At 39.6% G+C, this 12,689-nt stretch overlaps 1 protein-coding gene across 6 annotated transcripts in view; it reads right to left on the bottom strand.

Moving 5' to 3' along the window:
• CNTNAP5 (contactin associated protein family member 5) overlaps positions 1-12,689 on the bottom strand; it is a 298,841-nt gene that overhangs the window by 122,148 nt on the left and 164,004 nt on the right. The gene's annotated exons all lie outside the window — the stretch shown is intronic.

Below are 12,689 nucleotides of genomic sequence, written 5' to 3' on the forward strand. Positions count from 1 at the left end.
AATTTATCTCTTACACACCAGCACTCCATTAGGGTTTGCTTTGCTGTAAATTGAGCTTCAAAACACTTTTTATGGCCCAGATCTTTCAGTGGTGCTAGTGGTGGAGTCACTGATGCTATCTAGATTTGTACTAGCTGAAGACATGATTTTGTTGTGGTTTATCTCATCCTTAGGAAATGTTTTCGCATTTAAGTGTGCATATTGCCTTTACCTGTGGCTTTCAGTCTGTTTCTTCTGGAATCCTTACAGTTAAAACACATTTCATGCATGCAAGCAGAAAACCTGTACGTCACTAACGGCCATTGTCTTCACCAGCCCCCTGTGCCCCACCAGCCAAACATCCATCAACTTACTTGAGTCCAAGGCTGTTTAGAGCTGCCAAACATTAACAACCCAAAGAAACCTATTTATGCGCATAGAGGCCTATCAGACTAACGTCTCATCCTCAATATGCTGCATGCAAGTATGTGCATACATACATATACTTATCTGTATAACTGTGAGTCTGAGATTTTTCCTAGAACTCACGTTTACTTCATCACTATTTATACCATTGTACATAAAATTATAAAGATCGTATAAAATACTAATATAAAAGATTAATTAATTTTTATTAATGCTTACTCAGTTATTAGAGTAATTATTTATTATTCAAATACTAGAGACAAGGAATCCAAGAAGAAAGTATGCTATTTATAACTATCTGTAACATCTTTTAAAAGAATTATAAAATATATTGGTTTTATAAGAATCATTGTTATGGCTTCTATTAATCATTGGGCTCAAATACAAAATAAGGAAAGAGAATGGGAAATGCATGCCTGGTTTTCCAGCTCGCCAGGGAGCTTTTTTCAGTGCTGCAGAGAACACTTTGTTTTTAAAACAAGAAAGAAACAAAGGGAATAGCCAAAATTGTTGGTTTTTCCCCATCCCTACAAGGCAGGAAGCCTGAGAAGGGATGAGATTTTGGCTTTTCATGGTATTCTGGGAAATCATCTAACAGAACCTAACACCCTGCTGGTACAGTGACAGCCCAGTCATGCTCTCTGCCATTGCATCTACTCTTGGCAATGGTGAAGAGAGATTTAGAAGCTTTGGGTCAATGCTGAAGAAAGCAAGAGCAGCTTACAGGATGGCACAAACAGAACTGACTGGTGTGTGATCTGCACCCAGCCACGCTCTGCAGGACCGTGTGAGCTCTCTCGAACCAGCAAGTCCCCAACAGCTTCATCCCAGAGGCTGCAGGAGAAGCACAGTGGTTTAACAGCTCTATGGTTATATATATGAATTTTGCCTGTAAGAGCAGATTTGTTCATATTTGTGCTTTGGTCATGCCTGCCCTTGCCCTCAGCATATTACCTTTACTTCTCCTGCTATTTGGTGGTAAAAATTCATTTATGTCACCTGTACAACAGCAGTAGTTATATTCATATCACAGGGGTGCTGGCAACAAGAAACATCAGATGTTAATAAAGCTCTTCGGAGAGGTAAAAAGAACAGTACTCTGTTATTATTGTAATTTACATCATCAGTGTAATGGACAAATATGCTTTCTGCATATTTTAAGCTACCTTTTATTAATTAACCCAATGCAGTAAAGCTAATTACTAGTCATTTGTGGTTTGCCAAAGGCCTGTATTAGAGGCTTAGCCACATTTATTCCCTTCAAACAGTTTCCTTTTAAAGGCTTTACAAAGTTGAAGGTCACTTCTCATTTCTACTTGTCTTACAAATGCAGACACTTTTTCTTCCTCCAACAATGCACAAAACGCAAGTTGAACTAGCCTTGTAAGCTTTTAATGATATTCATAACTCAGAATGAAACCTTTTTTATTCCTCAGTTTTTTTGCTTTAATTAGCACCAGCCACATCGGTCTTGTTTTTGGTCAGATAACGAACCCTTCTAAAAGCTTATGAAACAAATTTCTTTGCAACTCTAATAATTACCATAATCCCATTCTAGCTGAGCAGTTGTGTCTTCATTAGAAGCAAAATTTATCCTAATTGTCAGAGAACTCAAGATTAAGAAAAAGCTATGATTAAAATTAATCAAGGCATGGATAAATCACAGGTTGTTCCATTTGCTAACTGTCCTGGATCCTCAAGCTGAATGATTTAAATACATATAATTTAAAATATAAATTAATATTTTCGTTCTAGTAAAATCAAGCCATTTTAGTAAAATATGCAGTGGTATCACAGAAGCTTTCATAGACAAAAACTTGCAGCAGGCAGCCCCTGACCTATTTGCAATTGAAATGAACAAACAGATCAACTCAATTTTTGTGAGTATCATAAATGGGACACTTTGAAATTTAATGATTTGCCTAAGACAGTTTGTGACAGACCAGGGATTCTGATCTTCCAGATTCCAGTTTAATTCATAAAATATATAATGGTGAATGACTCTTGTAAAAAAATAAATGAAGCAAATAAAATTTTCCCTCCTTCAGCTAAGCTGGAACACTCAGACCTTAGTCATCTAAGTGAACAATACGCAGAGCCTGCACAAAAGCATTCGCTGTCCTTAGATGAAACATTCACCTCCAAAACTGTATATGTGCTTCCTTTGAATTCAAAGGACATACTGCATAGACATTAGAGGGCAAAATTTGGCCCTTTGATAGGAATGATGAAGAAATAATAATGACAAAATTACTTGAGTGGGAAGGCTGAAAGAGTTCTATACATTTGATGTTACACTTGACTGGAAATAAACCCGGTACTTTCAATAAGCACCTCTCGGATTTTGTTATAGTCAGCACAACATATCCTGCCTGCACCACTCTCTATTCTTCCTAAATAAAGAGGTAAAAAAAGAGAACTATCAGAGAGAGAAAGAAAAAAGGAGCACACACCTTCAATATTAAGACTGTCAATATGCATCATTTTGAGACAAACACTAAGTCCCTAAAACTCAACAATGCCATAATAAGAAAACACATCAAGTTTATAAGTTTTTCTATCAAGAAAACATTTGCCTAAATATTATCTCAAATTAATTTTATTTCAGTATGTTTTCCTATTTATGGGCTGCAGCTATTTCACATATAGTTAACAAAATATAACACTAACAGGAATGACTTCATATAGTAGGCATGCATGTATGATGAAACTCATGGTGTTACTGTAACAGCCTACACTTTGCTTCAGTAAAATGATGCCTTTCCACTAAACTCAATAGATTGAGGCCAATTGCAACAGCATGGATTTTTGCCCTGTTCTGTTGAGCCATAAATCTGTGAAATTCCTTGCCAAAAGGTATTTTGGACAGAAGAAAGGGGTTCAAGGTAAGACCAGACAAGTGTTTTGAAGTGAAATCCACCGATCTTATTACATAGACAACATGTGACAGGATCAGGGGTTTACCAAGAGGAAAACTAATGAAGAGAGCATTAGAAAAGAAATTACCACAGGAGCTTACCCCACTCTTATTTTCCCCTGGACGTCTGTTTGTGGCAAAATAGCGGGCTAGGTCTCCTTAACTAAAGGGAAAAAAGAGAACTACCAGAACCAGGGGGAGGAAGGGAGAAAGAGTGAGTAAAAACCAGCTGCAAAAGAGTTAACACTCTCCAGATCTTTGGTTTTCCTAAGCACACATTCCCTCCTCATCACCACACCTCCCAACTTCTCTCTCCTCTTGCAACTTTAGAAAACTGAACAACAACTTCTAAAAAAGTGTTGTGGCATACTTTAGTTTTTTTCTTTTTTAAGTTATCCACATTTTCTGCACTAAATTTATTGTTATGAGAAGTCATGGAGTAGAAACCGAACAAGAGTAACGTGAACAAAGACAATTTCTTTTCCATGCTGGAAATCATTTACTCTATCACACTGAACAGATGTAAAAAAAATTTAAAGAAAAAAAAAGAAGAATTTTTTTTGTCATTTTAATAATTTGTCACAAAGGTAGGATTTGCAAAACTTGATGACTGAACTTTTAAAATATATTATTATTTCCACTGTTGACCACCTTGATTCTCAGACTCTGCACTTGCATACCACTGTGAGATGAACAGTTAGAAGATCTGAACACTGATGCCAACTTCCCTCGGGCATGTGGCTGGGACAGAACTGTGGGAGGAGGTTGTGCTGTGTTGCGGGTGAAGGGAAAAGAGCCTGTTATCTATGCCTTAGATAAAAGGCATTTTTTTAAGGTTTGATTACTTTGTTGTTAGAACACCTACATTTTTAATAGAGGTAAATGTGCTGACAGTTTGGCTTGGCATCAGCAGAAAGGATTTTATATAAATAAATTTGAAAATGAAAAAAGGGAAACAAATAAACCATCCTGTACAGACAGCTGTTCCATTTAGAATTCATCATTTTACAAAGCAAAAGCAGAAAAGCCATCTGCAAAAATCAAACAAACAAACAAGGACAAGGTATTATATCCTACATGCATCCCCGTAGTTGGCCTTTAATTTACCATAGGGTTGTACTTCCCATGAATTTTGACTCTGAAGCAACAGCAGTGGGGGTGAACTCTATTGAGGTACCCCCAATTACATGCTAAAGTCAGATTCCAAAAGCCACTTAAGCAGCCCCCTACCAACCTTCAAACTGCCTTCTTTCTCCACAGGGGTCTCATTCAGGGCAAACTCCCTCTCCAGCAGGAGTGGGAAGTCCGTCAACTCTGTACCAAAGACAAAAGCTAGCTATCCCCAACTCCAGTATCTTTCCACATGTACAAGTCATTGCAGTTATAACAAGGAGTTCACCCTGCTGAAACCGGTTCTGTAGTTACCCTTTATAGCATTTACTAAACACATTTTAAAGGACTAGATCAGCACGGCTCTTATTTACTCTGCAATGGCATCAGGCAAATAGGATTTGAATTCAGCACCATTTTCAAGCTGCATGTGAAAATAAATAAATAAGTAAACATATCTGGAAAAGAACAAGACTACATTAAAACATGATTTCTCTCCAAGTCAGATGCGGTGATGTGAGTGCAGCAGATGAATCTGAAGAACCTGTCTTTATTTTGTTATGAAACAGTATTTCTACAGACCAGTGCACCCTTCATGGGCCTGAATCATTATTTTCTAGTCTTGTGTATATGAAACAAAGTCAGGGAAAACAAAAAGCCTTAAAATTAAGGTAGGACAGGCAAAACTGACTCCTGGCATTGTCCAAATAATCTGAACACTCACTTTTATGCAGATTAAAGTGAGACAAAGGATAGAAAAACTCCCCCCTCTTCAGAGGTAGTATCCTCCAGTAGGATTGCCTATTTTTACAGAGACTTTGCTTTGTACAAACATATTCTTGTTTTATAACTACCTTAGACCGAGCTCACCTGACAGTACAAACCTCATATATCAGCCCAAGAGCAGGGAATTCTTCTACATGGTTTTATTACACTTCATTGTCAGTCATCCCTTAAGCTGTCAGAGGAAGAAGTTCTGTCATTACTTGCATTATCTAGCTAAATTCAAATATTAGAAAAGATATGAAAAGATGTGGGGATGGTCTTCAGAACAGCGGGGATTTTAATTCTGATAGCCAGGTTTTGGGTGTTTGTGGGTTTGGATTTTTTTAAACCTTGCTCAGTTACTCTGCACCCTGCCCTTCCAGCCTATAACTTGGGTGGTATTGAGGGGTTTTCCAGAACTCACACTCTAAAAATGAGCTGTCTGCAATGGTTTAATTACATTAGTTAGCATGTCTAATTTGTGATGTACGTGCATACTTTTGGGAAGGACCCAAGGCGTTCTTCACTCTCACAGAATATCATGTATTCCTCTATTTCTAATACTATTTTTCCCACTGTATATTGATCTTTACAAAGGATTAAGTCATTAAGATACCTTTTTCACCTTTTCCTTCCCAGCCATGTAACATAGTTTGGATTTAGGATATTTTCCCCCTTCCATTTCCACATTATTACCAGTGTTTTGCTTTTTTTTTAGTACAGAGAAAGAGGAAAAAGATAAATTTTTTAACAACAATTTGATGAAAAAGAAAGAGGCATTTCTAACAATATTGTAATTTTTGCTGCATAAACACAAAGCAAATTGTCAGTAATTTACAAAGTACGAATACAAGCATGAGAAAGGGAAACTTTGAAAACCTGTCCACAATTTCTTTCATTAAAATAGAAACTGAAAGGACACCTGAAGCTTCAGTGTGCCCTGTGCTGTTTGTAAACACGTCCACTGGACCCTACGATTGAAACAGGCAGGAGAAACAAAAGGTAAGGGGGAAAATAATCACTCACAGGACTGAAGTGATCTTTTTAAGGCGACACGAAAGATCAGAGGAACTATAACCTGGACTATCAGATCCTTACAACTAGTCAGGACAGCCCTTCCTGTAGGTAGCATTTAATGGAACAATTAAAAAGAAAAGATTCAGGTATTCCAGCATGTCCTGGTTTCAGCTGGGATAGAGTTAATTTTCTTCCTAGTAGCTGGTATAGTGCTGTGTTTTGGATTTAGGATGAGAACAATGTTGATAACACACTGAGTTAACACCAAGTTTTGGTTCTTGCTGAGTAGAGTTTGCACTAGTCAAGGACTTTTCAGCTTCTTGTGCTCTGCCAGGTGCATAAGAAGCTGGGAGGGAGCATAGCTAGGACAACTGACCCAGACTGGCCAAAGGGCTATTCCATACCATATGACATCATACTCAGTATGTAAGCTGGGGGAAGAAGAAGGAAGGGGGGGGACGTTCATAGTGATGGCATTTGTCTTCCCAAGTAACTGTTACGCGCGATGGAGCCCTGCTTTCCTGGAGATGGCTGAACACCTGCCTGCTGATGAGTAGTGAATGAATTCCTTGTTTTGCTTTGCTTGCATGCACATCTTTTGCTTTACCTAGTAAACTGTCTTTATCTCAACCCACGAGTTTTCTCACTTTTGCTGTTCCGATTCTCTCACCCATCCCACCTGAGGGAGAGTGAGTGAGCGGCTGTGTGGTGCTTAGTTGCCGGCTGGGATTAAACCACGACACAGCATCTGAAGGTGTGCAGTTTAAATTTTTTTTTTTTTTGCTGATGACAGAGATATAGGCAGGCAATATTCAAATCTACTTTAGGACTTATCCAAAATCAGAAATGTTTTAAAAGAGGACAGATGACATCCCTTCTCATGTCTTCAACTGGTCCCAGTTTTGATCACCATCCAAATTCAAGCAGTGTGATCTAAAAATGTCCAACTCATTGCTATAAAACCAAGAACATAAAATTTAAGAGGACTTTTCACAAAGAGAAAATAATCTTGAATATTGTTCTGGTTTCAGCTGGGATAGAGTTAATTTACTTCCTAGTAGTTGATATAGTGCTGTGTTTTGGATTTAGCATGAGAATAATGTTGATAACACACTGATGAGGCTGGAGATGCACAAGAAGCTGGGAGGGGGCACAGCCAGGACAGCTGACCCAAACTGGCCAAAGGGCTATGCCATACCATATGACGTCATGCTCAGTATATAAATTGAGGGAAAGCTGGCTGGGGGGCCCTGCTCAGGGACTGGCAGGGCATCAGTCAGCAGGTGGTGAGCAATTGCATTGTGCATCACTTGCTTTGTATATTCTATTATTATTATTATTACTACTACTACTACTTTATTTTATTTCAATTATTAAACTGTTCTTATCTCAACCCATGAGTTTTCTCACTTTTACTCTTCCGATTCTCTCCCCCATCCCACTGGTGGGGGGAGTTAGTGAGCGGCTGTCTGGTCCTCAGTTGCTGTCTGGGGTTAAATCACGACAAATATAAAATAATTGTCATTTCTGCAGAAAAGACATTATATATGGAAAACAGCAATACTAGAGAGAATGAAAAGAATAGATGCCAAATTGTCTTTTTTTTTTTTTTAATTCCTTCTGCAATGCACTGCAGGTATTTACGTGGGGGTGAATGCAATATTAAGTGTTTGCTTTTTCAATCCCAGCCTGGGACTGTAATAAATAAAATTAAAACTCACTGGGCATAATTAGCCAGGATATTTTCTCATTTGCATGGCCAACTTCAGGAGGGGGCAAAAATCATACAAAGTTTGGCTTCTGCTGCAGGGCATACATTAAATCTTAGAGGAGATTTGGGAAATGCAAAAAGAGACTGTGCTTTCATCGGATTTATCCTAACACCCTTCACCTGCAATGGTAATTAATTTCCCAAAGGCCCATTTTGACAGTACAACACATGAAGTAATGTTAAGTTCATTACTAAAAGAAAAGGAGGAAAAAGTCAAAAATTATTTCTTACAAGTAAAAATTGATAGTAAAATCTAATGGAATCTACAAAGGAAGTAGATATAAAGCAGGATTTAAAAGGTCAGCTCTATTTAGGAAGAAAAAAGAACACTTTAAGTTAATTTATTTAGAAAATGTTATGAAGAATTTTCATAGATAAAACATGGGTAGTGATAAGGACAGGGACTAAGGATGCTATTTGTGCTCCGTAACTCGAGTAGTACAGGCAAGCAAACTCATGAATCAACTCAGTATGCTTCTCCCTAATGAGGTAAGCTGTTAACGCCAATCCCATCGCAGTGATTATTATGTATACCACATGCTGCTCTCTCCATTTGTATTTGCTAGGAGAACTGGAATATGCAGATGAATCTTGGTTTAATAAGGATGGCAATATCAGTGTATGCTTGTGTCTGCCCGCTGATACTACAGAGATGAAACACTGCCAAGATTCATAAGAAAATATCTGAGGTCAGGTTTGTGTTCCTCATTGCAGATCTCTGGAATTCCCAGGATGTCCCACCAGATGCACCATCTGTCCATCTGCCAAGGTGGATTCAACGTGAATCTTTTCTTTTTTTTTTTCCTTCCCCCCTCCCCCAGGTCACTTAAGGGAACTGAAATTCCCAGTGTTGTCCTTGACAAGTACTGTCAGTATTTGCTATAGCGAGGGCAGGGTGCCAGCAAAGTAAAAATAGGACAACCCAGTCAAAGCTTCATCAGCGCAAAATCCACACAAACTGCAGCAATCAGATTCAAGTACTCTAGCAGTTGTAGACAGGGAGAGCGATGCATGCATTTATCTATGCATTCATGAGAATCTGAGCCTAAAGGGAAGCAGGCTCTGACTGCCCTCATAGTTCATTTATGAATAATGACAGGTTCAACACATAAATGGCCTTCTTAATCCCAAGACTACCTAGTCTCATACACAAGCACAAATAGTGTATAAAACTTATGACAATATAACAATGGGTGTACACCGTGCTTCTGCATCTGCCTTAGCCTCTGTTCAGGTAAACTTTACTACCAAAAAGTCAACAGTTTCAACCTATTTCAGCCCTAGCAGGAACAGTAGAATCATATGAAATTTCAGGCTCCAATTCTCTGTCACTGGCCAACTTAAATACCACATCCTTTCTGATGGGGGTTGAGGAGTTCAAAAACATTAATGTAACCAACATCACCATTAAGGATGTGACACATCTAAGGATGTGCCTCAAAAGTCTGGTGGAAGCAACCATTTGTCTAGGACCATCTTGAGGGGCAAAGGAGGCTATTTCCATGAGCAGTGTCAAGTCAGAGGAAAACAAGGCCAGTTTTCCCCTTACAACAGCTGTTTGGCGCAAGCTATCCCAACTGCAATGCCTCCTAAGCACTTCTCTTTACAGAGTTTGGAAGAGCTGGTAGGGGAAACCACACCAGATACACTCCTTTGTGTACACATGGAGTGCAAGAACTCCTGGAAATGGAATTTTCTTCTCTGTGACTAACGCTGCAAAGCAGTTTGTCCCAATGCACGCAAGAAGTGGATGAGATTAATCAACCCATGCCTTCAGGCTGCAGGCAACACCACAGCCCTTGCTGCTGTATTCCAAGGGGTCCATCTGCTGTAAGAGCAGACGGCCTTGCTCAGCCCAAAGGGAGCATCTGTCCTGTATGATGAAGGGCTGGAAATCCACAGTGTTTCTGGACTGAGGTTTAATGATTTTCTGGCACATTTTCCTAATATCCATGGCAACTCTTGAGCTGCAATATCTCTTGAGCCCACATTCCTGCATCTATTCTCTGAACAGGATGCCAACTACAGCAAACAACCAACTCAGCTTCAGGACTGAAGCTAGTATTTCTAGTCCCAAAATCTGGCATTCCAGCCAATTGCTTGAATGGGAAATCCCAGAGCTTCTCAACAGTGTAGCCAAGTTCTCAGCATCTGCATATTTGTTTTCCTACCCATTTCATTTATTTTTAAATGAGAGGCTGCCTAATTTCCCCCAGGCAATGCCTTCCATTGTTTGCCCACACACAGACAGACCCACACCCCCGCTATTCCACTGCCACGTAGGAAGAGAAAACACAGTGCAGAAAGAATTAGTACCTAGCAAAATTCATAGTCAGATTACAATGTATTTTGAGATTAGCACAGTGATGACAAAATATATTTTGGTTTTGAACAACGGAAGTACAAAGAGCTGCCCACAATAAAAAAGATGTTTTTAAAACATCCAAGTAAGGAACTTGGGCTTCCTAGTCCTAAGACTATCACCTCCCTCCAGACTTCACTTCAGATAAACAGTGCCTCTCCTCTAATTTCCTTACTCTGGCAGTGTCACAGTAAAGATGCTGATGAAATAAGTTTAAGAGCATCCCACTGAACACTTTGCCAGCTTCTAGCAATCTGTGGCTTATGGATTCATGTACGCCTTACTGGCCTTTTCCTTTATATTTGACCTCTACAGCATCTACCAACATCCAATTTGATGCTGTGAATTTGTGAGAAACAGCAAATTCTGTTTATTATTCACCTCCTTCATGCTGCTCCTCATCACACAACCCTGCCTAGCTCTCTCTTCTCCAGGCTGAAGAGTCCTAGCCTATTTAATCTCCTCTTGTAGAGAAGAGTTTGTGGCACACAAAAGAACAGTGTGTCAGTTTTAGAAACAGTCATGGGGCCTGAATGACAGACTCTTATAGTCAGAGCTGCACACAGCACCACCTCCGAGTGGCCCAGAGAGGATGTACTTCTTGGAAAGGGCTGGTCAGGCCAAGGCTGAGGTCAGTGAATACATCCAACTGGATTTGCGTTTCATCTTTTAGCAATTGAAAGAGAGGTTGTAAGGGGATCAACATACAGTTAATAGCTTGATTTACTAAGGGGAAGATGTTCCCATAGTTATCCAGTGCCTCAGTCCCTGCCTCCTCCTAACAGCTTACAAACTTCTCACCCTCATTTTGCCCACATCTGAAAGAGGGACATACACCTCAAATGCAAGAAGTCACAGGACCTCATGAAAATAGAGGGCCAAGGAGAAGGGAATCAAGTTACCGTTCATAAAAAAAAAAAAATACACAGCCTGAGCTGAACCATCATTCTAGACATCATGGAATCTGCAAAGAAGAAATCCCGAGAAAAAACAGGTCAATAAATTCTGCAATCACAGAGCTTCATCCTGTAGTTGAAAAAATGAATCATGCATTTTTAGAAGCAAAAAGCAAATCAGGGAAGTGACAAATGAGTAGAAAGTGTTGCTTCTTCTGCCCTTTTTCTCTAAACCAGAAGTACTTAGGAAAATCTTTCCAGCTTGTATCTGTAAAGCCCCTAACATGCTATACCTGCAGGTGAAGGACGGGGAGCCTGGCCATACACTTAAAGCTAGAGAGTTAGCGGAGCTCAAGAGAAGGGTGTGAATCCATTCTGATTTACAGCATCTATAAGAAGCAAATGAATTTTTTATGCTGCTTGCCACCTCCCCATCCCTTGACACGGACATCCCCCTTACAGATTAAGGGCCAAAGACAGAAAGCATTATTCTATTCTCATTAGACTTTCTTACTGCTCAGGCTTTCCCCTGGAAGCTTTTAGGTTTAATATGTCACTGCCAGAAGATGCCTCCCTTCCCAAAAAGCACATACAGTGCAAAACACCAGGAGTGAGTGCTGCACAGTCCCTGTAACTACAAACTTAGTCTATATCACTCTGAACTGAAAATTAATTCAAAGAGAGTCTGCATTTATTTGTTTGGGCCTATGCCAGGTGGCTTTTGGTCAGAGATGGTCAACATAGTACATGTACTACTGCACAAGACTGCAGAGATACTCAAAGACATCTCTTTCCCTCCCCAACAAAAAGTTTCTGAATTCAAATACTTCATGACACCTTCACTTCCAGAAATCGCTGCCTTGTTACTTCCTTCTCTGTACTATGCCATAGAGGGGAAATGCCAGCATGCTGTAAGAAACTGTATTTTCTGACTTATTAATTCAGTGCAAAGCAAACAACCCCTCGTGTACCTGCACTCCTAACCAAGCAGAAATCCTAAAAAACCAACAACAAAGAGGGATAAAATTAAATCCACCTCTATGGCTTAGCAGAATATCATCTCATTTTTTCTTTAGCTCTCATTGGAATGGGGATAAATGCATTGCAGGCCACTATGACCTCTCACACGTCATAACAGGAGCAGTGTAAGCACCACACTTTGCAACATCCTCAGAAAAGACTGAGCAATCTGTCTATTTGGATAACCACAGCAAATATACATACTATGAACAAAAAGAAAAAAAAAACAACAAACAAAACAGCTGGATTAACAGCAGGAAGGCAGTGGGGATAATGCCAAGAGTCCTACAAACGCATTGCTACAGGAAAAATTGTTTCCCCCTACAGATTCTACTTTCCTGTTCCACAAGGCATTGGGAACAGTTTGCAGGAACAGCTTTTTCTTGAAGGAGGTGAAGAGGGAATATGGCACTGCTCTGCAGGGCT

Source organism: Nipponia nippon, unplaced genomic scaffold, assembly GCF_047370975.1.
Source record: "Nipponia nippon isolate SJK-2023a ecotype South Korea unplaced genomic scaffold, ASM4737097v1 scaffold_5, whole genome shotgun sequence".
In the NCBI taxonomy this organism is placed as follows: Eukaryota; Metazoa; Chordata; class Aves; order Pelecaniformes; family Threskiornithidae; genus Nipponia; species Nipponia nippon.